Below are 22132 nucleotides of genomic sequence, written 5' to 3'. Positions count from 1 at the left end.
CGGACCAACGACTGCGCCACCAGGGAAGTCCCTATATTATTTTAATAATAGAAAAAGAGTAAATCCCTAGGAAAGTGTTTGAATTTAGTTAGCTATTCACCTAAAGCAGGAACGTGAAAAGCATTGAATAAAGAATACTGATTTAATGTCACTAAAGTTTTTTTTTTCCCCCCTTTTTTCCCTCTAGAGACTTCTTACAGGGAGTGTAATTCTTTGTGTAAAACTAATTGAGGGACGATTCTACAAATAATTATTTTAAAAAGTTATTTTGAACTTTGATATTGAACAAAGCCATTAGGATCAAGTAGATATATGGGCATAATTTCCTACTTGAACTTACAGAATATTTGTTCACAGCCATGCCTCAAAGGAATGTTGTGTGATGAAAGCCTTTTGGGTTTTGGACAAAAATTTATCATTTCCGTTTTATATTCAGAGTTCACGCAGCGAGACGATAGCTTGTCAACAACATTGTGATAAAATTTAAATACTTTTTTTCCTCCTAGTAAATTGACCAGAATTTTCACCATAACTTGAATATAAATGGACATTAAAAGAAATTCCACTTCGTTTCATTCATTCATTCATTCATTATCAGTCAACAGATATTTATTGAGGGCTTGTTTTGGGCAAGATACTTGGGCTGTATCAGTGAACTAAAGAGGCAAAAATTCCTGCCTTTGAGGAGCTTACATTCTAGTGACATGCTTTTTGTGTGTTCATAGTTATGAAACACTTCTTTTGAAATGTGTGGTGTTTAATTTCCAAATGTTACATCTGTCGAAATGTATTCCTATTAAAAATGTAATCAGTTAGAAATTATGGGAAAGCCCACTGAATTAACTGTTCTTTGTATTATCCCTAAATGGTTTCTTAAATATTCTCATTATCCTGCAGGGCCACTCCTGCAGGTCCTTCCTTCAGTTTGAGCCTGTGAGTGCCATTTGGGGGGAGCTGAGAGGTGACCTCTTTGAAGACAGGCTCATTGTGGTCTTTGCATTCCTAGTACTTGACATATGTTAGTACATATGTTTATTAAATTAATCTGAACTTCAAAAGTAAGCAAAATAAAGTACTATATTTTAATAAAAATTAGTTCTTAGAACTATATTCCAATCTCTGGAATAAGGAATGAATTAAGTGTATGGATTTTTTTTTTTTTGGAATGTACTATTCCAGTAACATTGAAAGATACCACAATATTTCACCTGACCTCCCCCCCCCGCCATATTTCATGTAGGAGACCTTCCTTAAATGGTGATCCTTGACTCTGTATGTGTGTATGTAATTTTGGTGAGGTTGATATTCTTTTCCCATCCAACATTCTATTGTAAACGTCTTCAGACATTGCAGAAAAATTGAAAGAATGAACAGTGAGTTATTTGGTTATCCACCTTCTCCATTCAGTAATTGTTATTTTGGTAATTGTTTTTGCCAAATTTGCAAAATATGCATGTATATATAAATGACTTTGTTGAGCTGTTTAGAAGTTGCAGTCATCATGATGCTTTTTTTTTTTTTTTTTTTTTTTGCGGTATGCGGGCCTCTCAGTGCTGTGGCCTCTCCCGTCGCGGAGCACAGGCTCCGGACGCGCAGGCCCAGTGGCCATGGCCCACGGGCCCAGCTGCTCTGCGGCACGTGGGATCCTCCCGGACCGGGGCACGAACCCGCGTCCCCTGCATCGGCAGGCGGACTCTCAATCACTGCGCCACCAGGGAAGCTCCATGATGCTTTTTTAATCTTTAAATACACGGGCTTGCATTGCCTAAGAATATGGACCTTCTTCTGTACAACCACCATTATCACTTCAGAAAATTAACAAGAGTTCCTTAATACCATTACTTTTCTCCACTTGTCTTTAAAATGTCTACACAATAGCTGGGTTTTTTCAAACCAGAATTCAGTCAAGGCCTACACATTGTATTTGGCTTCATTTGAATTTAGTCATGGAGTCATTTTTACAAAAATATTTGTAGTTTTTCCAAGGGCCACACTTAATTATTGAAATACTAAAGTCATTCTATTTCAAAGCACAGTTGTGTCATTGTTTTCAATTTTTATGAACTTTTAATTTTCGTTTGTCAGCATTGTGTGTTTTAATGAATTTCTCAGTGTTGCTTTTCCTAGACCTCAGGGAATCTTGGATTTTTGTGAGATTTGAAGTTTCACTCTGCACATGTTTTGCATTGGATTACATTTTGTTGTCAGATAACATCCTGTGATTAGCACCAGCTTAACTTCAAAGGATGTGAAAGTGATAGCTCGGGTTGTGCACTTGTTAAACTTGCAAGGATTTTTGGAGACTTTTAATAAAAGATCAGTGGCTGATGAAGGTTTTGGCCTTGTCAGCTTTTGTTTCCTTATGTGGTCTCTCAACTGCAGGGATGAGGAAATGAGAACATTCTATCAGTATATGTTACCTGGGTGATTGACAGGAGAGTTGGCCTGTCAGTGTTGTATTAGTTACTTGACTATATGGAAGATAGGTTTTCTATTGATGCTACATAAAGATTGGCTTTTATTTGAGCAAAGATTTACTATTTAGATGAGTCTAAGGTTAAGTAGATTTGTAAATAAGATATGTGAAATAAACATTTAAGGAAATAAACATATTAAGGTGTAGGTAATATAGAGTTTTGGTTTTTAAACTTGGCCCAGTTAAAGGAAATGGGTAAGGAAGATATCAGAGATGAACCATAAATGAGGCTTTATTCATATATCAGTGGAACTAGGACCAAAGAAAATGCTGAGATTTCCTTTGATCATCATTCTGGTTTTTAATTGCTGTGTAATCAATCATTCCAAACTTAATGGTGTAAAACAGTAATCATTTATTATTACTTCTGTCGATTGACAGTACTCAGCTAGGTGGTTCTTATCTAGATTTATGCAGTTGCCGTGAGATGGTAGCTGGAGTCATCTAGGAGATTCAAACAGTTGGGATCTGGAACAGCTGAGGTTTCTCAGGCATCTCTACCTCTGTGTGGTCTCTGCAGAATGGAGTCTTCGAGGTAGCTAGACTACTTACCAGGTAGCTCAAAGTTTAAAGGTATGTGTCCCAAGCGGCAGAGAGCCAGGCTGGAATGCCTTTTCCTGACATAGTCTTAGAAGTCATGCAGTGTTTCTTCAGCCTCGATCTTTTCTCAAGAAGCAAATCATAAGGCCCATATTCAAGGGAGGATAATTATACTCCACCTCTTGATGGGAGGAGTGCCAAAGAATTTATGGAGGAACCTCCCTGGTGGTCCAGTGGTTAAGACTCTGTGCTCCGAATGCAGGGGGCCCAGTTTCCATCCCTGGTCATCAGGAAACTAGATCCCGCATGCCTCAACTGAAAAAAAAAAAAAAAGAAAGATCCCTCGTGCTGCAACTAAGACCCGGCACAGCCAAATAAATAAATATTAAAAAAAAAAAAATTTATGGATTTCTTTTTTTAACTGTCACGACCATTAAAAAAGGTGATAAACTAACAGTAAGGTATAATAGTTCAGAAGGAGATTTGGGTACCATGAAAGTTTTAGAAAAGATTGATACTGTGTATTTGAAAATAGAAACAGTGAAGACTTGATATTTATGGCACTGGACATAATGCATTTTGTGGCAGTAGTAACTATTAATGGACATAATATTTCCAGACAGAAGTATTGTACTGGGCAGTTCAACAGCTTAATATCACAGAGCCCCCTCCAGACGCATCCAGGTCAGAATCATAAGGGGAGCCAATGTAAATGTGTTTCTTTGACATCACTGGTATTACTCATACAGTCAGGTGGTTGTTTGGGTGCATTATTTAGGAAATGTGAAACATTTTCTATGTTCTGAGACTTAAAAGATTGAAATGTGAGCCAGTGATTAGTTCTTCACTATGTCTCTGCTCAGACACAGGGTGTATTCCCTGCGAAACAGAATTTTCTTTGGACAGGAGGTACTTGGCTTCATCATCCATTTGATTAGTCAGCTTTAGGACTGAATGTTTTCTATTTCCAGAGACACATCTGTCTTGAAATGACTAGGTTTTGCTGCAGAATCTATTTATTTTAATAATCATTTGCATACCTACTATGTGCGAGGCATTGTACTAGCTACTGGCTAGATACTGGCGTTTAAAAGAAACCTTACAGGGCTTCCCTGGTGGCGCAGTGGTTGAGAGTCTGCCTGCCGATGCAGGGGACACGGGTTCGTGCCCCGGTCCGGGAGGATCCCACATGCTGCCGAGCGGCTGGGCCCGTGAGGCATGGCCGCTGAGCCTGTGCGTCCGGAGCCTGTGCTCCGCAATGGGAGAGGCCACAACAGTGAGAGGCCTGCGTACCACCAAAAAAAAATATATAAAAGAAACCTTCCAGGCAGTTCCAAAGGAGAGTTCTAAAAATCTTTTGGGCAGGTCATTATTGTTGACATAAATGTGTAGCTTACCAGTATGGTTAATATGAAGATGATATGTATTTGCATGTAAAGTTTGTTAGAAATAGGCCTTATTATTTCATAGCTTTGCCTAAGGTGGTGTATTGTTTGTGGTCAGTTTTAAAGTGATATTAGTCATGTGTCATTTTTCTTAGTGTTTTGCAGTTTTTATTAAATGGAATATGTGATGAAATTGCAGCATCTTTTGTGTGAATGTGAAAAAGACCCTGTATTTATTTTGTACATGCAATACCTTTTGTTGTTTTGTCTGTTTCTAGTCAAAAGATGCTTTGTTGTCATTATAAAATGAAGATTGGGATTGGACAGTTTCTGAGGGCCTTCCTAGGACTAATACTCAAAGCAAGGAAGAGAGTGGATTTCTAGATGGTAAGAGGGATTTCTAGATGGTAAGAAGAATTTCTAGACGGTAAAGATGGTAGGAAGTGTCAGTGAAGTGTCAGTTTAAGTTGAATCATATTTTAGACTTTCTGCAAGCCAAGACAAAAAGCAATGGCTGAAAAATTAACTGCTTATCATGTTATATCAGAGAGAAACTTTTTCTTAATCATGCTCTGAGATACATTTTTAGTGAATCTTTTTTATATTTAGGGCTACTAAGAAAGCCCAATGGACGGTGAGTTTTATAGTCAACACCGAAGTTTTCTTTATGTGACTGTACAGAGCACTGATAAAAGCTGAAGTCCTTGTTTTGTGGAGACCCCTCTATGGGAATTGAGGAGTGTAACTTTCTGGATTAGGATTATATAATGTTTAGAGGCTGATCTGGAAAATTATGCGGTTTGCTCATTTTAAACATTTTTAGCATTGTTACTCCTTACTATATATGAAGCACAACGTTTTCCAAACATCATCTCATTTAGCAGCCTGGCAGCACTGTTGCAGAGGCAATTTGAGGTGAAGGCAATTGAGCGTGGCTCCCAGGCTGCACAGCTGTGGAGTGGTAGGTCTCTAAGCACGGGGTCCTTAGTTATTAAGGCCCGTTAACAGGGTCTGCTGCTGAGGCTCATGGGTTACTGTTATGTGAACTGAAGTTTTTTTTTTTTTTTTTTTTTTTTTTGCGGTATACGGACCTCTCACTGTTGCGGCCTCTCCCATTGTGGAGCACAGGCTCCGGACGCGCAGGCTCAGCGGCCATGGCTCACGGGCCCAGCCGCTCCGCGGCATGTGGGATCCTCCCGGACCGGGTCATGAACCCATGTCCTCTGCATCGGCAGGCAGACTCTCAACCACTGAGCCACCAGGGAAGCCCTGAACTGAAGTTTTAAACATTTGTAGATAAAAACAAAACGTCGCAGTAAAGGACTGTGCTCCAGCCTTTAAAAGCAGTACATTAACTGTTGTGCCTACATGAATAAATTTTTTTTTTTTTTATTGCTTTAAAATTTGATCTGTTTGCAGAGGACAGGCCCATCATCATGTGTCTTTTCTTCCTCTTGCCTGGGGTTTGGTGGAGGAATGAGGACCGTAAAGTGACAGTCTCCATGCTCAGTTGAGTGTTGAAACTAGGACTGTTCATTTCTGAAGCCAGTATGCTGGTTCGTATTGATAAGCCTTTGTTGCAGTCTCCATCTGGACATGCTAGGGTGTGAGATCGTGGACTGGGGACCCATTAGAATCATTACCATAGTGACACTAAATTGTTTCCATCCTTTGTGTGTCGTTTGGCTGAGAAAGGTTGTGAACAGTTAGTCTCTTCTTTGTATGATATTCTAGTATCTTTAGTCAATCTGTGCAGTACCTGTAATGTACTAATACCCGGATGTGCAAAAAGTCATGGTTACATCCTTAAGGAGCTTACTGTGTAGTTAGGAAAGTAAAATAGAAATGTTGAAAAGTAGGATAGCAGTATAGAGATGAAGCAGTAAATGATTAATTGCTAAATTGAGTAGAATTGATGAGAAGTTCTGGAGGAAGTCAAAAGAGAAAGTGTCCACTGGGCCATAGTATCTTTATTACACTTTCTGTAGATATTTGATATATAACTGGGAAGGATAGAGGTAATTCTAAATGTAATTTGGAAAGGTTTAGATAACCAGGATTTTAATAGATGCTATGAATTCACATTATTTTTGCAGTACACATGAGCTAAGAAGTACAGTTTTATCCATGAACTTCAGTTACGTCTAGTTGGTCTTATGTGTTAGTTATGAGGTCTGTTTCAGATGTCTCTCAGTGGTTTTTAATGGGGTATAACGGTAGATATTTGGAGTCGCTCTTTGCTGTCTTCATCCAAAGTGGTACTGCCCACCCATAATAGCTCTGGTTCCCCAAATTCTTTTTTCACCAGTTCCTACTTAGCACTCAGCACCTCCTTTTCTTTCATTCAGTCAGAAATGGTAACGCCAGTAATAGCAGGAGCCACTAATGTTTTGTGCCAGGCTTTGTACTAAGCATATTGTATGCTACAGTACCCTGTTGGTTCAATGTGTAAGTAAACTTTGCCGTCACAGAAGTGAATTTATGGTCTAAATTATTTATTGGATGTGTTGAGGGACTCAATCCTTTCTTGGTATTTCAGATCAAAAATCTTGATTTAGTTTAAAGGTCAGGCTTTTAAGTTCTGATTGCTGTGGTTAAAGTTTTTCTGGCTTGTCTACGTTATAGACTATGGCCAAGCCAGTAACTTGAGACACTACTAAGAGAGCTTGAAGAAGGAGGGTCAAGGCCCTTTAGACTTGCTGGTTTCAGGGAGAGTGTGCAAGTAATTCCTTCACAAGCCCAATAGAGCTTACCTTAGTTTTTTAAAAGAAATTTTTCTCCCTAGGGTTTTTTTGTTTCCTTTTCTTTGTTTGCTTTTGGTCTTTGCTCTGGTACTTGCTCTTCTCCCTCATCCCAAGCTCTGTCTTTGTGGACATTCAGTAATCTTTAGAATATTTAAAGATGTTTAAAGTTGCACGTATACGTTTTAAACACAAGTGGTATGTTTACTTTTCTATCAGTTTTGTAGATGAAATGACAGTCACTGCTGTGAGGTCTGTTGGACAAGTGAGTCTACATACTTTCTGTATCCCAAAAGGCAGGAGAGTGGAAGTTTTTTTGTTTTTGTTTCTAACTTAGTTAACAGTTTTGGTGACGTTTTAAGGAATTTCGGATCTAGTTTTGATAGTTTTAAAAGTTCTTTTAAAAGCTTATCCCTTTTCTGTCTTTAGTGTGTCATTTTTTTTATTTAGTTGAAAGCAAATTTAGTTTTTGTCTTTATTGTTATTTGCTAGGTATAAAATTTCTGGTTGGGAATAATTTTTCTTCAAAATTTTGAAGGCATTACATCGTCACATAGCTTCCAGTATTTCTTTTAAGGAGTTCAGTGCCATTTTGACTCCTGATCCTTTTAACTTGACCTACCTTCCCCCCTCCACCTCCCCCCCACCCCCCCAAAGAAAAAGCGCTTTGAGAGTCTTTCCTCAGTCCATGGTGCTGAGAAATTTCATCTTGATGTGCCTTTATGTAGTAGGTCATTTTCTCATTCATTGTATTTTGGGCCCCAAACACTTGGTAGGTACCTTTATTCTGGAAGCTCCTATCATTCCAGGAAATTTTGTTGGAACAGTTGGTCTCTTCCTCTTTGCCCGCCCTGTAGACTTTAGGTTTCAGTTTTCTCTTGTCTGCTAAGTCATTTGCCACTTGCTCTATATGTTTCCAGCTTCCAAAAATTTTGTTGGCATCTCTTGCTTGAGTGCTCTAGCCTTCTCTCTTTTTCTTTGTCCTTGTAACTTTAAAATTCACTTGTCGTTTTAGGGGGGTTGTAGGAGGTGGTGAAGATGACTCATGTTTAACTAGAAGTCCTACACAAGAAAATTATTTCTGTTTATTCTGGATACACTGGTTCTCCATACCTGTTGTCTTAGTCTGCTTGGGTTGCTGTAACAAAATACCATAAACTGGTATTTTACTTTTCACAATTCTGGAGGCTGGAAGTCTGAGATTAGGGTGCCATAATGGTCGGTTTCTGGTGAAAGCCTGCTTCTTGGCTAGTAGATGACAGCCTTGCTGTTGTATTCTCTTGTCCTGTCTCTTCTCTTTTTTTATTTTTAAAATTTAATTTAACTTAATTTAATTTTTTACTGAAGTATGATTTACAATGTTGTGTTAGTTTTTGGTGTACAGCAAAGTGATTCAGTTACATACGTTATGTTCTTTTTCAAATCCTATTCCATTATGGTTTATTACAGGATATTGAATATAGTTGATCACAGGAAGGCGGTATATAGTTTATTTTTGCAGTTGTATTTTGCCTAGCAGACTGCTCTAGCACTATCGACTGTGTAGATGATATGTAAGAAAAATAATTTAAAATCTTAGAATCTTCTTGGCTTCTCGAGGTATTCTGGAGAACTGTAGCTTTTTTAGTTGTGTAAGAGCCATTTTTTTTTGTTTACTAGATAAATATTTATAAATGTTTTCACCGGGATGATGCCACCTTTTTTGAGATGATGAGTCTCAACACCCTTCAAGGCCCATTTCAAAATCCTGACTCCCCTGAAGCCCTGGCCCTCACTGACTCTTCCAGTGCAAAATGAATTCTGCCTTCTCTTAGTAATTTTTGGTTATAGCACTCATCTTGGCAGCTAGTTTAGTGTTTTATTTTTTTTCCTGTGTATATCCTTTTTTTTTTTTTTTTTGGCGGTACGCGGGCCTCTCACCATTGCGGCCTCTCCCATTGCGGAGCACAGGCTCTGGACGCGCAGGCTCAGCGGCCATGGCTCACGGGCCCAGCCGCTCCGCGGCATGTGGGATCTTCCCGGACCGGGGCACGAACCCGTGTCCCCTGCATCGGCAGGCGGACTCTCAACCACTGCTCCACCAGGGAAGCCCTATCCTTTGTTTTTACAAGTAGATTGTACACTACTTGAGATGTGTGCATTGTATCAGCTCTTCTTTCTTCCTCAGGCTTCCTAAGGGGTAGATGGCACAGTTTTCTGTAGCTGTGGCTCATGATTAGGGGCAGCATTCCCAAGTATGTAGAAACCCCCTCAGGTGGTGCCACCATTCGTCTCCCCTCCCTCCCCAGTGTATTTTATAGTGCAGCTTATTTCCTGTAATACTTAACTCTGGGCATTCAGGAAGTATTTGTTGATTGAATTGGACCCATAGCAAGTGTGATATGATAAGAATAGAGGCCTGGAGAGGTTTTGTCTCCCTCTCTCTCTCTCTCTCTCTGTCACCTCTTAATTGAATCATTACAGGTAAATCAACCTCTTGTAGTTTTTTGTTTTCTCATGGAAAACAAAGAGACTGTTATATCAAGGACTTGATATTAAATGAAAAAACTGTATGATTGTTTTTCTGAGATCAAATAAAAGTTAAGAAATATCAAACTAAGTACTGTGCTGGTGCCAGTTTCTAAGAAAGTTTTCACAGTCTGCGGGTTAGGGAGAAAATTTTTTTATTTAGATTTGTCTTTTCTACTTTATAAATTTGAAATTTATCTTTTAATGAAATATTGGTAGTTCTAGTTTGTTGCTTTTTCTAAATCGAGGCAAGATGAAAAGTTGGCAACCTTATGTTTATTCTTATAATTTGAAGGAAATTTTATTTATCTGTTAAGTCTAGGAGTCAGAATGTGCTTTATGCCTTAAAACCTGTGACACCCCAGTTGGGGGACAGGTTTCTATATATTTATTTGTTAGACTAAGCTTGTTAATGTTCCTTTTCAAAGTTTCTATCTTTACTGATACTTTGTCTGCTTGAACTATCAGTTTCTGATAGAAGTGTATTAAATTTCTCATTGGAGTTGACATTTTCTCAAAGGGTCAGTTTTTACTAGATATATTTTTGAGGTTATGGTATTAGGAACATTCAAGTTCTTGCATGTTAAATGTTCTTGGTGGATTATTCCTTTTAATGTTATGTGGTGTCTCTCTTATCCCTATTAATACTTCCTTTTCCTTCACTCTGTTAATATTTGACTTTTAATATGTGCGATGAACCATTTGAATAAGTAGATTTATTTCTACTGTCTGAATTTCATATTTTCTGAATCTTTTATTTTGCTGCTTTTTTCCCTTCTGTTAAGATTCCTAGTTTTCTGCATTTCCTTCCTTTTTTCCTCCTCTTTTGATTGGAAGCCATAGATTGTATTTCTGTTCTTTTAGTGGTTACTATTAAGCTTTTCAGCCACAGTGTTCTAACAAAACCATGAGCCTAACTCCAACTTACAGGATGAACCCAGTCTTCCACTAGGGAGCACTTTGAGCGTCATTTCCCTTCTGTGGAGATGTTTATCTTTTATTTGATCTCAGCTTTGTCTTTTGGATTTCTCTTTTACGGTCATCTTTCATGGCTGTATATATAGAGTGGAAGAGGTTTTCCAGAGTGAGCACAGTATACCAACTCTACTCCAGCCATTCTTCCATCCCGCTGATTTGCATACCTGCACGTAATACAGTCAGTATTTGTTAATTGATACATATCTTATGTCGATGCATCTTGTTCCTTCTGTTTGTTTTAGTTTTACTCACTTTACTTTTTTCAGCTTTAGATGGAAAGGAAAGTGGAGGGAACAGTCCCACCCAAACCTATGGAAGACCTTTTCACTAACTACCCACGTCGAACTTGATGGAGTGCTCAGTGCTAAGAGAAGAAAGGAGGTGTAGAGAAGTTAGTCGGGGACAAAGCAACTTTACAGTCCTACTGTGAATTGATAATATTTATTGATAGTAATCTCATTGTAGACTGGTTCCATTTTGTTAAGTTTGTTAACTGTTTTGCTCTGTAAACACTACAGATGCCAATTTTTTTTTTTGAGGGAACCAGGAGAGCTACACTGTACGTAGCTATGTTGTAGCTATGATGATGGTGGCTGAGTTTTGCAAACATTGCTGTTCTGACCTAATGTTTGCTAGGACAATCTGAGATGGTGGTGATTACAGGAGCGCCGCTCTACCATCTTCCTTTTTCAGGAGGTTGAAGTTAGTTATGAAGAGAGGATTAAACCAATAAACTTGTTAGTGCCTGATGCTGAAATATTGAGAATATTGTATCTATGACTAGGAAGTGATTTTCAGGTTAAAAAAAAAAACCCCAAACCACCCCGAACCAGGGGAAAATACCAGCAGCCTGGGGATGATAATTAGGGATTGGCAGATAGATGGGCTAATGTCCTTTATATTCATTCCCAGGCTTAGCTCTCTAACATCATTATCCACACGCTACCTAAAAGCACCACGTTTTTTGTGTGTGTGTTTGGTTTTTGTTTAAGTGGTTGGCCGATACAGAGTGGGGATTGAGATGGGATGAGAGCCCTCTTTATCAGTAATGTCAATCTGTAAATCAGAGACTGCCTGTTGAATCTATTTCTATTGGGTTGAGTACTTACTGTAAGGTGAAGAATTGGAAACATTTACTGGTGGATCCCATTTATTGGTAGTGGGGGAAGCCAACCCTTTGCTATGGTTGCTGTGTTGCCAGAGGGGAGACATTTGTGTTTTTTTGTGTGCCATAATGATAAAAACAAAAGGGATCTGGTAAGCCCTTAAATTTGACTGTGGTGGTTTGTAGGTTTGACCTTTTTTTGATGACTTCGATTTGGATCTCTGAATTAGAGACCCAGTGTTAAGAACCCCAGTAGGTGCAGATTTCAGAGAAGCCATTTATTTGATACAGCTTTCAGACCCGCTCTGGGTACACTGATGATCATGCGCCAGGTAATAAGCAAGGTTGTTGGACAATTTGATTGTAAAGCCCACTTGGTTAGTCTGGCTTTGTGGGAATAAAGATGCCCAGGAAGGTCTGCTTATACTGTAGAAGGGAAATATTGAAATCTATTGCTGTCTCCTAAATGTAGATGATTTTGAATCATAGTTAAAGATCTTTAATTTTTCTACTTAAAGGAATAAAAATGCTGTTGCCATGTTATTTGGATTAAAAAAATTGCTATAGATATATGTTAACAATATAATTTTAGGCACAGTAAGATTGTTTGTTTATACGGTTTATCTTTTTAATCCCAGTAAGAAAATAGGGAAATCAGTTTTGTTTAGTTAAATAAAAAAGAGAGGAAAGGTAGTTTGTCACTACTGAGCTCTACCTTTTGGAGGGGGAGGGCTTCTCTGTGCTAGGTCCCCTCCACGGTTTGGGGCAATTACTTCTGGGAGCTTAGATTTCAGATCAGTGTCCTCTGGTTCCCTAAGACCTTACTATAAAGAATGGCCTGTTTGTGTTCCATGTTTAGTGTTTCCCAAACAGTGTTCACTTCAGTTTGAAAAACACAGGATTAAGCGTAAACATGTTTCTTTATTTTAGGACTTATCAGAATCTAACAGAGGTATTTGGATTGTGAATTTCTAAGAGGGGGCTATCCTAAGCAACATTTCCAGAACTTGAAATAGTAGGGTTTTTAATATCTCCCTAAATGGACTATTAATCTTGTGACTGTTTTAAGCAGTCCTTGCATGTATTTGTGGTATTTTAGAGTAGTGATTTCCAAACTTAGTTGATCATCACTTTGGGTTGCTTAGAAATTTTTTTTTTTAATTTTGAGTTGATAATATGTGATTTAAATTCAAAAAGTGTACATTGGCACTCAGTGAAAAGCTTGCCTCCCTGCTCTGTTTCCTAGCTGCCTACTTCCTTTCGTCATAGGTGACTAAATGTTATTCCTTCCAGAGACGTTTTATGAATGTGCCATAATTTATTTAGCCAGAATATAAATTACTGAGTCTTGTATTTGGAGATTTCTGATTTAGTAGGTTTGGGTGGGGTCTGGTAATATGTCTTTTAAAATATTCCTTAGGCAGTGGATGATTAGCCAGGTTTAGACACTGTTATTTCAGATGGTACACATTACTTCTGCATGTGACATATTATCCAATTCTTAAAACAACTCTGTGAAGCAGATATGGTAAGCATCATTTTTGGCAGAGGTGGAAACATGAGAGCAGGAGATGTTAAATGACCTATTCAAGGTCACGCTCCTTTTTTAATGGTGGAGCTGAGACTCAAAACCCAGGGTTCTTTTGGGTATCTAGGTAGAACTTGGTTGGCACTAACTTTGCCTTTTCATGGCTACAATGCTGATGATTGGCTAAACAACCGAAAAAAAAAAAAAAGAAACCCCAAACAAATAAAAAATTAATTATGGGTATTTATATCCAATTCTTCCTATTTTGGCACAGCATTAAATGTTGGAATATTTTATTGCATTACTTGCCAGTAGATGTCCAGTAATTAGACTTTCTCTAGTTTGCACTTTAAGGTGCTTAGCCAGTTAGACTCATGTTATCAGTTTCAGGCACTTATACAGGCGAGTTGCACACAGACTTTTATCTGTACTTTTGCTTCCTGATGAGCTTGCTTTCTCTCTTCCCTTTGCTTCCAGCTTCCTTTTGGCCCCTTCAGTACATTTCCTTAACGTCAACCCAGATTAAGCCACGGAGGAGGGGGAGGAGGGAGGGATGGGGGGAGGAACAAGACTGTCCTCTAAGTGGAGGGACTGGGAGAGTATCCCCAGCTGTGAAGTACCGAGTGATTTCCTAGTCTGTCTGGTAAACTCTTTCTGGGCATGATTCTCAAAGAAAGTTAAGAAAAGTTAAAGTAAAAAACTCTTCTTAATATTGTAGGACCGTTTGATTTGGGGTAGAGCCTCCGTGGGGTTATTTTGTAGGACAATATTCCTTTGGTGTGTTTTAAAAAACCTAGTCTCATAATATTGGCCTCATAGCAGAACAGCTAAAAATCTTTAGAATGACTATGAAAAGAATAAAAAAGCTGCAAATCCACTATTTTGAAGCAGTGTAGGACTTAGAGCAGGGACATGAATGCCCATTCATTTGTTCAGCCACCCATCCATCAGCTGTCAGGTGCTGGGGATTTAGAAATTAGTAAAACCCGGTTCTTGCCTTCATAGAGTTTGTCAAGCCGTGAAAGAGACAAATATTTCATCAAACAAGTAGTTACAGCATAAGTACTGTGGAAGGAAGTATGCCCCAGGGGACTCAGAGAAATGCCTAGTTTAGCCTGGAGTGAAGGGTAAGTTAACGTTTCCAACAGGTTCTTTCAGCCTACCCTCCAGGGACTAGTAGCTATAGACGTGTAGAAGGCAGTGGGGTATAGTTTATTCTAGGCTGAAGGAATAGATGTGTACAAAAAAAATAAAATAAGGCGCTCCCTGGTGGTCTGTATGGACTGGGTTCAGTCCCTTGTTGGGGAACTAAGATCCAGCAAGCTGTGAGGCGTGCCCTCCCCCTCCCCCCTCCAAGAAAAGAGTGCTTTGTGAGTATAATCTAGTGAAGGACTTGGGAGAGTATAGTGATATTTGGGGTATAGAGTGCCCAGGAAGAGTGAGGAGATGAGATTGGAGGTAGTAGGGGCAGGAAGAGAAGGAATCTCTCACTCTTGTGAAATAACAACCCATGCGCAAAATACACAGAGTTAGAGTGCGTCTACGGATTTCTGGTTCCAAGAATTCCCAGACTTAGCTGTCATTCTCTGGTTCCTCGGGTTCCTACAAGATCTCCAGATTCAAATTGGGCCCTATTTAGTTTGGCAACCGGTTCAAGCTAGAACTTGGCAGATTTGAAGCAGCAATATATAGAGCAAGCTATCCAAAGATGAAAAATATAGTTCAGTAATAATGCTAATGGCTGCCATTTATTGAATGTTTAAGTGCTTGGCTCTTTCCAAGGTACATTACAAAATTACCTTTAATCCTTATAGCAGTCCTACCAGACAAGTGGTTTTATCTCCATTTAACAGACCAAGATACCTTCCAAGCTCTGGGAGGTTAAAGTAAGCTTGCCCAAGGTTACAGAGCCAATTAATGGAAGGGATGGAGTTGAACCCAGGTTTGTTAGTCCGACACCACAGCCCATTCTTTTCCCACTCCACCATGCTGCCCCTTGTTCCCAGGGCAGATGGAATGGCAGCTCAGGAATGTAAAATGACCGTTTCAGAGGCAGTAAAACTGCCGTTTCATCTTCGATGTTAAAAGGGCAACAAGAAGCCATCCCAGTATCTGTCATTTAAAGAAGCTTTCCTGAATTTAATGGCATCAAGATCCTTGGTCAGGAACCTAACCTCCTAATGGTCTTGTTTTATGGAAAAATCAGATTTCATCACAGGTATTTTCAGTTTAGATTTCTATCTCAAGGACTGAATACCTTGCCAAATGGTGGTATTTATATTACAAAGTGTGTCAGTTATCTCATGAGACCTTTCATTTGTATGTAGAGTTAAAATTGGGTTTGATGTTGCAGATATTCAGAATGTGGCTATGGCCTAAGGGTGAAGAAAAACCAAGACTTTTCTCTTGAAATTTTGGCTGGATGCTACACTTTTTGGACAGGAGCACTAAAGGAAGTCTTCTCACCCTGTTAGCACACAAGTTAACCAAGTTTGAGTCTTGTACATATGTATGGTCTTACTGTTAAGTAGTTGAAATTAGATGAGACAGAAATACTTAGGAAATTATTAAGAAGAATTAATGTATAAAGGCCATATCTTTTATCTTTTCCTACCGAATTTCTTGTCCATTTGGCATGTGTATTTTCCTTTTCCTGTTTTGAATGGAGCTGAAAATAACACAGTTGGTTTTGCTTTAAAGGAAAATGACTCATTTTCTTGTGTTCAGCATTTAGTTTCTCAGAGATGTGTTTATCTTTCAAATGGCACAGTAGTTTGGGATTTTGGTCTCTTTTTCATTTTATTATGAAAGATGTTATTTATGGCACTATATAGGAATTTCTAACCAGAATATTTTCTGTGTTAAGGGAAGAAATTATTTGTAAGTATAATGTCTTTTTTCTATGATAGTTGCAGAGTGTTTCTATAACATGAATTTTCTCATCTTAGTTTTATAGAAATCTTTGAGCAGTTTCAACTGAAAACCATTCTAGGAGGAAGAATTAAAAGAATTTCCCATTTAAAATTTGTATCATTTTCTCAGTTTACAGTATTTATTTAGAAACTTCTGTTTTTTGGTCTTGAATGTATCTTGAAGCTGAATGTCCTGTATTATTTATTTAGGGTAAAAGGAACACATTTTATAAACTGGTATTTGTTCTCTCCATAGCACAAAGTATGTATAAGTCCTGCCTATAACTGGTTATTCAGGAAGCTGACAGATGGGTTTTTTCCTCTACAAAAGCCATCATTGTGTGACTTGGGGTCATTTAAAAGTAAAGTCAGATGTTTGCTACCTGGCACCATTTTTTCTTGGGTGGGCAAAAAAGTGAGAAATTGTCAAGTCAAATTTAAAGAAATAAAATGTGGTTAAGACTTACGTCTAAGCAAAGATATATTAGGGATCAACTTACAAGCTGGGATTTGCATTATAAAACTGAACAGATTACTCTTCACCAAGGAAATGTCCTTTTTTAGAGTGTGGGAGGAATAATCTTCTCTATCAGTGGTCTCAAACTCAAATGCCTACAGGTGCTGGGCAGGTAAGGGCACCTCTAGTCACCACTAGGCAATATAAGCTTGGTTGCTAGATCTCATTTTTCAAGAGAAGCTAGAAATCTGAAAATCTGTCTGAAATTTTCCAGTTTTACATGTTGGCCAAGAATCTTTAACAGTCTTTTAACAATTTAAAATGCCATGTGATTCAGTATCATGTGTACATCTGTAGGGCGGCAGTTTGTGACTTCTCCTTAAGGCTCCCCCCTCACCCCTTTTAGTAATTGACTATAGCTTTTGCATATAAATCTTAAAGAGGTTCTTTCTGATCCTTGCCTCTACTGCCTCCCCCTCCCCTATTGAGATGATAAACATTTAGTTCCTCATGGGTACTAATACTATCAGGAGGGCAGGATTAAATTTTTCATATGCTTTATGCTATGTTATGCTACATTGCTGTACCATTTTACATCTAAAGAGGATCATGCATGGGGGTAAATTTATTCAGAGTGCAAGACAGACCAGGGGATTTTAGTATTAACAGTATTAAGAGTTCATTAATAGGGTTTCAGATTCTCCATTCTAACCAACCTTTTAGAAACCATCACTTGTTGAGTTTTGGTGTAGTGATTTTTTTCTTCTCTGTGTGTGTTGTCTAAACAACTATATTGTTTCTCTCATTAGCCACCCTCCCCCCATCCCCGATTCCTGAGAAATCCTGAAGTTGGGAACCCATGATCAGGGTTAAATTCACTTAGAAGCAGTACAAAATGGATTTTTAAAAATGTATCTGAAAATTGAATGTCTTGAAGTTAAATTTCAGACCTACAATGAGTCTTTCATAATCACACAGATGAAGGGAATCACCCCTAATCTGCTGGTGCTTCTTGTTTCGGCCAAGGCAACCCTAATCCCTCCAGGCTCTTCCCAGCCATCCTCAGACCCATGGGTCAAGGTAGCTGCTAATATTTTAGGTCACAACGCAGAGTGGGTAGGTGGGCTGAAAGCCTTTATCTCGTCCACACATAAACAAATCCACAGTGCAGCATGAGGAGGAGACTCAGTTGACTTTCTTCCATTTTACACCCAAGACGCCCTCAAGGGCCTCTCCTTTGAGCATATCTTAGGTGGCTTGCTCCAGGATTGTGTGAAAAGGGATTTGGGGTTGGGATGCCCACTGTAGTGGATTGAATAAGCTAGCTCCAGGCTTTCAGTTTGCTGGTGGGGGTGGGAATGTGCCTGGCACAAGTAAATGACCATCTCAAAATGCCCTCTACAGCTGTGCCCAAAGTACATCCTTTTCTCACATTACAGTGGCTGCCAGGCAGGACCATCATGTGATAGCTTGAATTTATTGTTATTGTTGATGATGTGGATAGTTGGCATGCTAGGAATGATTTCAGAGGGGCAGTATATATAGTGTGGTGCAGTAGTTTGTATAAAAGAACAGTGTTGTGGACGGACTCCCTATACTCAGGAAAGTGCATGAAGATATAGTGGAAAGACCATGTTCTGTGGTTGGAGGTGGGTTTGGCGCCTCTCTCTGCCATCTATCTAGTAACAAAGTCTTTGCTCCAAGAGGGGGGAAAAAGTGCCCTTTGATTGCTTCTTCAGTTTTAAGTTTTAAACTTTAGATAGTTTGCTCTTGGAGAAATGCCAGAAATATTCCTGCAGTATTTCTTCTTCTGCAAGAAGGTGGTCTGGGTACATTTGCATTTTGGCAATACCTGCCTTCTCTGACATGGATGACAAGAGGTGATCTTTAAGACGTTTTCTGCAGGAGTCTATGATTTAGTGTTGTAGGTAACCTTTCACTGACTGGCTGTTGTTTCTTTGTATGGATTATTAAGCCCTATACTCCAAAATGGATCTGTAAAAGTTTTATTCCGTGGATGGTTATCTAGAGAGTAGAGTGAGGTCACTTTAAAGGTAGTTTGCTAATATGATTATTGGTGAGTGGTGAGTTATTAAACGTTTTCGCTGTGTTAACTAGTCTGCTTACAAGATTTATATGGGCGACTATCCTAAAAGAAATCTGTATATTCACACTTTTCTTGCTTGTTCTAAACTTCAATTTGAGGTGGAAGACCTAAGGAGTAGTTTTGTTGAGTTGAAGATCGGGAATCTTTTCTGCCTCTGAAATGTATTGTAACAAGTATTACTGTACATTTTTCACTGTTGGAACTGTTATCTAAAGAAGTGGAAGAGTGTGGAAATACTTGGTAAGTTTTATCTCTTCTTTGCTTAAAGTCTGAAGGTAGCTCAGATTGAAACACAAATGACCGTAGAATGTCAAGTAGACAGTAAAGGTCCTTTGTGAGGGAGAAGCTGTAGATTTATGTAGGAAGAAAATCAGAGCTACCAGAAAAGCACATGGAGGAGGTAGCATTTGAGCTGGGCCTGAAATAATAATAATGTTCCTGGAGGAAATATACTGGGGGCAGATTATGCCACTTTCTGCCATTAAAGTGAGTACTGATACACGTGAAACGTGGGTGGGTATGCCTGATCTTACAGTTCCAGGGATAGCAAAAGGATCATCTTGTAGAAGGTGGGCTGTCAGGAATATCCTTATGTCCTGGAGAATTGGAGCCTTTTAGGAATCCAGATGTACCTAAACTTTTTACCTTTAAAAATTTAGCTGGGAATTTAACAGGTTTCATTTTAGGGGTGTGTGTGTCGGAACAGATGGCAGGGGATTTAGGATTAGGGCAGGGAATTGTAAAACCAAAGAACCTGTGTTAAGTGCTACTGTCAATTGAGGGTCATCAAAAGATGACTAATCTTTGAAATTATAAGGTTAAATTTGGGGGAAATGAGACTGAAATTGTAGGGAATTTCAAGGGCAGCTATGAGATACGTTACCCTCTAGTAAGTACTGTTATACTGATTTCTCTATTAACATCAATTTGCTGTTACCTTACCTTGGTGGTCAAAAAAAATTCCAGCCTCTCAATCTGTAAAATGTCTATAAATTTGAAGGAATGAAATAGGTTATTGAATCAGAATATAGAATAAATCTTTGGTGTAGGAGTACTAAGGATTGTCAGAAGCTCACTGCTTACCTATCCATTGTGTGTTATAGCCACCTCACAAAGGCTTTCCTGCCTGTCTCTGAAATGAGATTAAATGCTGAGTTAGGTTATTTTGTAATGTTATGCTGTGTTCTTAAAATTGTTTTCCTTCACAATCACATGTAAAGATTTATTCTGAAATGGAATTTGGTGAGCTGTAGGGTGGTTTAGATTTTACTTTAAAAACAGGGAAAACTTTTGTTAATATCGCTGTGAGAGGAAATATAGTTAATAACTTGAAGCATTGTAAGCTTTTGGAAGAAGATCCTTTAAATTAGATGAGTGCCTAATACTTTTGTAGCGACATTTAGTAACTCAGTAAATTTAAATGAATATGATCAGTGGCCTGTGGTTCTGGGATTTACATGTCTGCTGAATACTCTATAATGTAAAGGGGAACAAAGTACTCCTTATTTTATAGTTAGTACCTTTTTTTTTCCCCCTTTGCTTGAAGGTTTCTTTGTTACTGTTATCTGGGATCTGTGTAAACTAATGTGTATGGGGCCAATTTAGTCATGATAACTATCTTGAGATTTGGAAAAATGATACATTTTCTGTAAATTTTGCGGATTGAATTTAAGAAATTAAACAAATTTGATATTTGGGGAAATATTCTAAGTGTCCATGTAAAATTAATTTGTGTGTGAAAGTTTCAGATGGGTAAGATGAAATTGAATATGACAGTTAGTAAGTGCTATTTCCATATAAACATTACATAAATATCTTCCATTGATATATTTGCTTTTCATACATTCATAACAATTTCAGGACTGAAAAGAACCAGAGAGGACTATTAGTCTTTCTTCACGTAGATGAGACCGGAAACTTAGTGGGCTTAAATGAACCCAGTTGGTAGTAGATGAGCTGGGAGTAAACCCCAGATTTCTTGCTATCCAGTGGGTATTATTTCCAGTACAAATGGGTGTACATTTCAGATGGAGTCCACCATGATTTTTTTCTTTTTTTTTTTTTGCGGTACGCAGGCCTTTCCCCGCTGTGGCCTCTCCCGTTGCGGAGCACAGGCTCCAGACGCGCAGGCTCAGCGGCCACGGCTCACGGGCCCAGCCGCTCCGCGGCATGTGGGATCCTCCCGGACCGGGGCATGAACCCGTGTTCCCTGCATTGGCAGGCGGACTCTCAACCACTGTGCCACCAGGGAAGCCCCCACCATGATTTTTAATAGTAGAAAATTTGATGTCAGTAAACATTTCTTCTGTCCCCTTCCTAACCTGAAATTTGCTTTTGAGTTCTTGACTTGTTATTTTCTAGCATCTTGATATCCTCAAACCTTACTTTAGTTTTATAGATATTATTTGCCTGGAATGATATTTGGAGCCATGAAAGCATCATTTAATTCTTAATCTCAGTTATTGTCCAGCTTTGAAAAAGCTTTGACAAGTTTTGCGCACCCCCCCCCCCCCCCCCCCCCCCGTATTCTTTGTGAAAACGCTAGAGACAGTGTTGGGCTAAGAAAAAAGGAATGGAAATGAATGGGTTTAGTTGTATGCTGGTGAACAAGTTATCTTTCGAAAGTGTCACTACTATGGCTTTTGGGAAATAAAACCTTTCTTAGTCTTTTCTCACAGTCTGGCTCTAGTCTGTAGTCTGGTGAGGAGTTTTATAAATTACTCATAGTCAGTGTGGGCTGAGGAGAATGAGAACTCCTGCCTCTGCTCCGGGTCTTCTCAGGGCTGTTGTTATTGCCCAGAATGGAGCCTCTCAGTTTGGAGCCTCCTAGTCTATTTTCTTCTCCCCATTTTCTAGTCAGCCTTCTCTCAGAGCTCATGAGTTCCACAGTGCATTATTCTTACGGTGTTTTATCTTGCCTTGAAACACAGATATGTGCCTTATAAATGAGCAAACTGGGATTTGGTCAAAAAGCTTGACTTTACAGGACTGAAGAAGACACATTTTTGTTAATGAAAGGCTAGAAAAATGAAAATGTATTTTATTGAGGGCCAAGTCACACATGATCTGATGTTATTCTTTGGAAGTGAGAATAAAATCACTAGTGAGTATTTACTTCTTGGTAGACAAATTAAATATGGCATCATTTGAAAGTTATTTTTGCTTAGAAATACGATTTAGTGTTGGACATTTGCTTATGCATATTTTAGTGTTTGAAAGTACTACTCATCGTTGAGCAGTGGTTAGAACTTTACTTTACTTTACTGGATAAAGTAAAATTGAAGGACAGCTCCTATTAGAATCTCTTTATCAAAATAATTAGATTATTTGGCCATATGTTATATGATTGGTGGTAGCTTTTAAATCCTAAGCTGGCTTTAAGGCATGATTAATTT

At 38.7% G+C, this 22132-nt stretch overlaps 1 protein-coding gene across 6 annotated transcripts in view; it reads left to right on the top strand.

Annotated features, from left to right (window-relative positions):
* UBR5 (ubiquitin protein ligase E3 component n-recognin 5) overlaps positions 1-22132 on the top strand; it is a 141481-nt gene that overhangs the window by 15319 nt on the left and 104030 nt on the right. The window lies entirely within an intron of this gene.

Source organism: Lagenorhynchus albirostris, chromosome 17 (genome assembly GCF_949774975.1).
Source record: "Lagenorhynchus albirostris chromosome 17, mLagAlb1.1, whole genome shotgun sequence".
Classification (NCBI taxonomy): domain Eukaryota; kingdom Metazoa; phylum Chordata; class Mammalia; order Artiodactyla; family Delphinidae; genus Lagenorhynchus; species Lagenorhynchus albirostris.
This window is presented reverse-complemented; position numbering and strand designations above follow the sequence as displayed.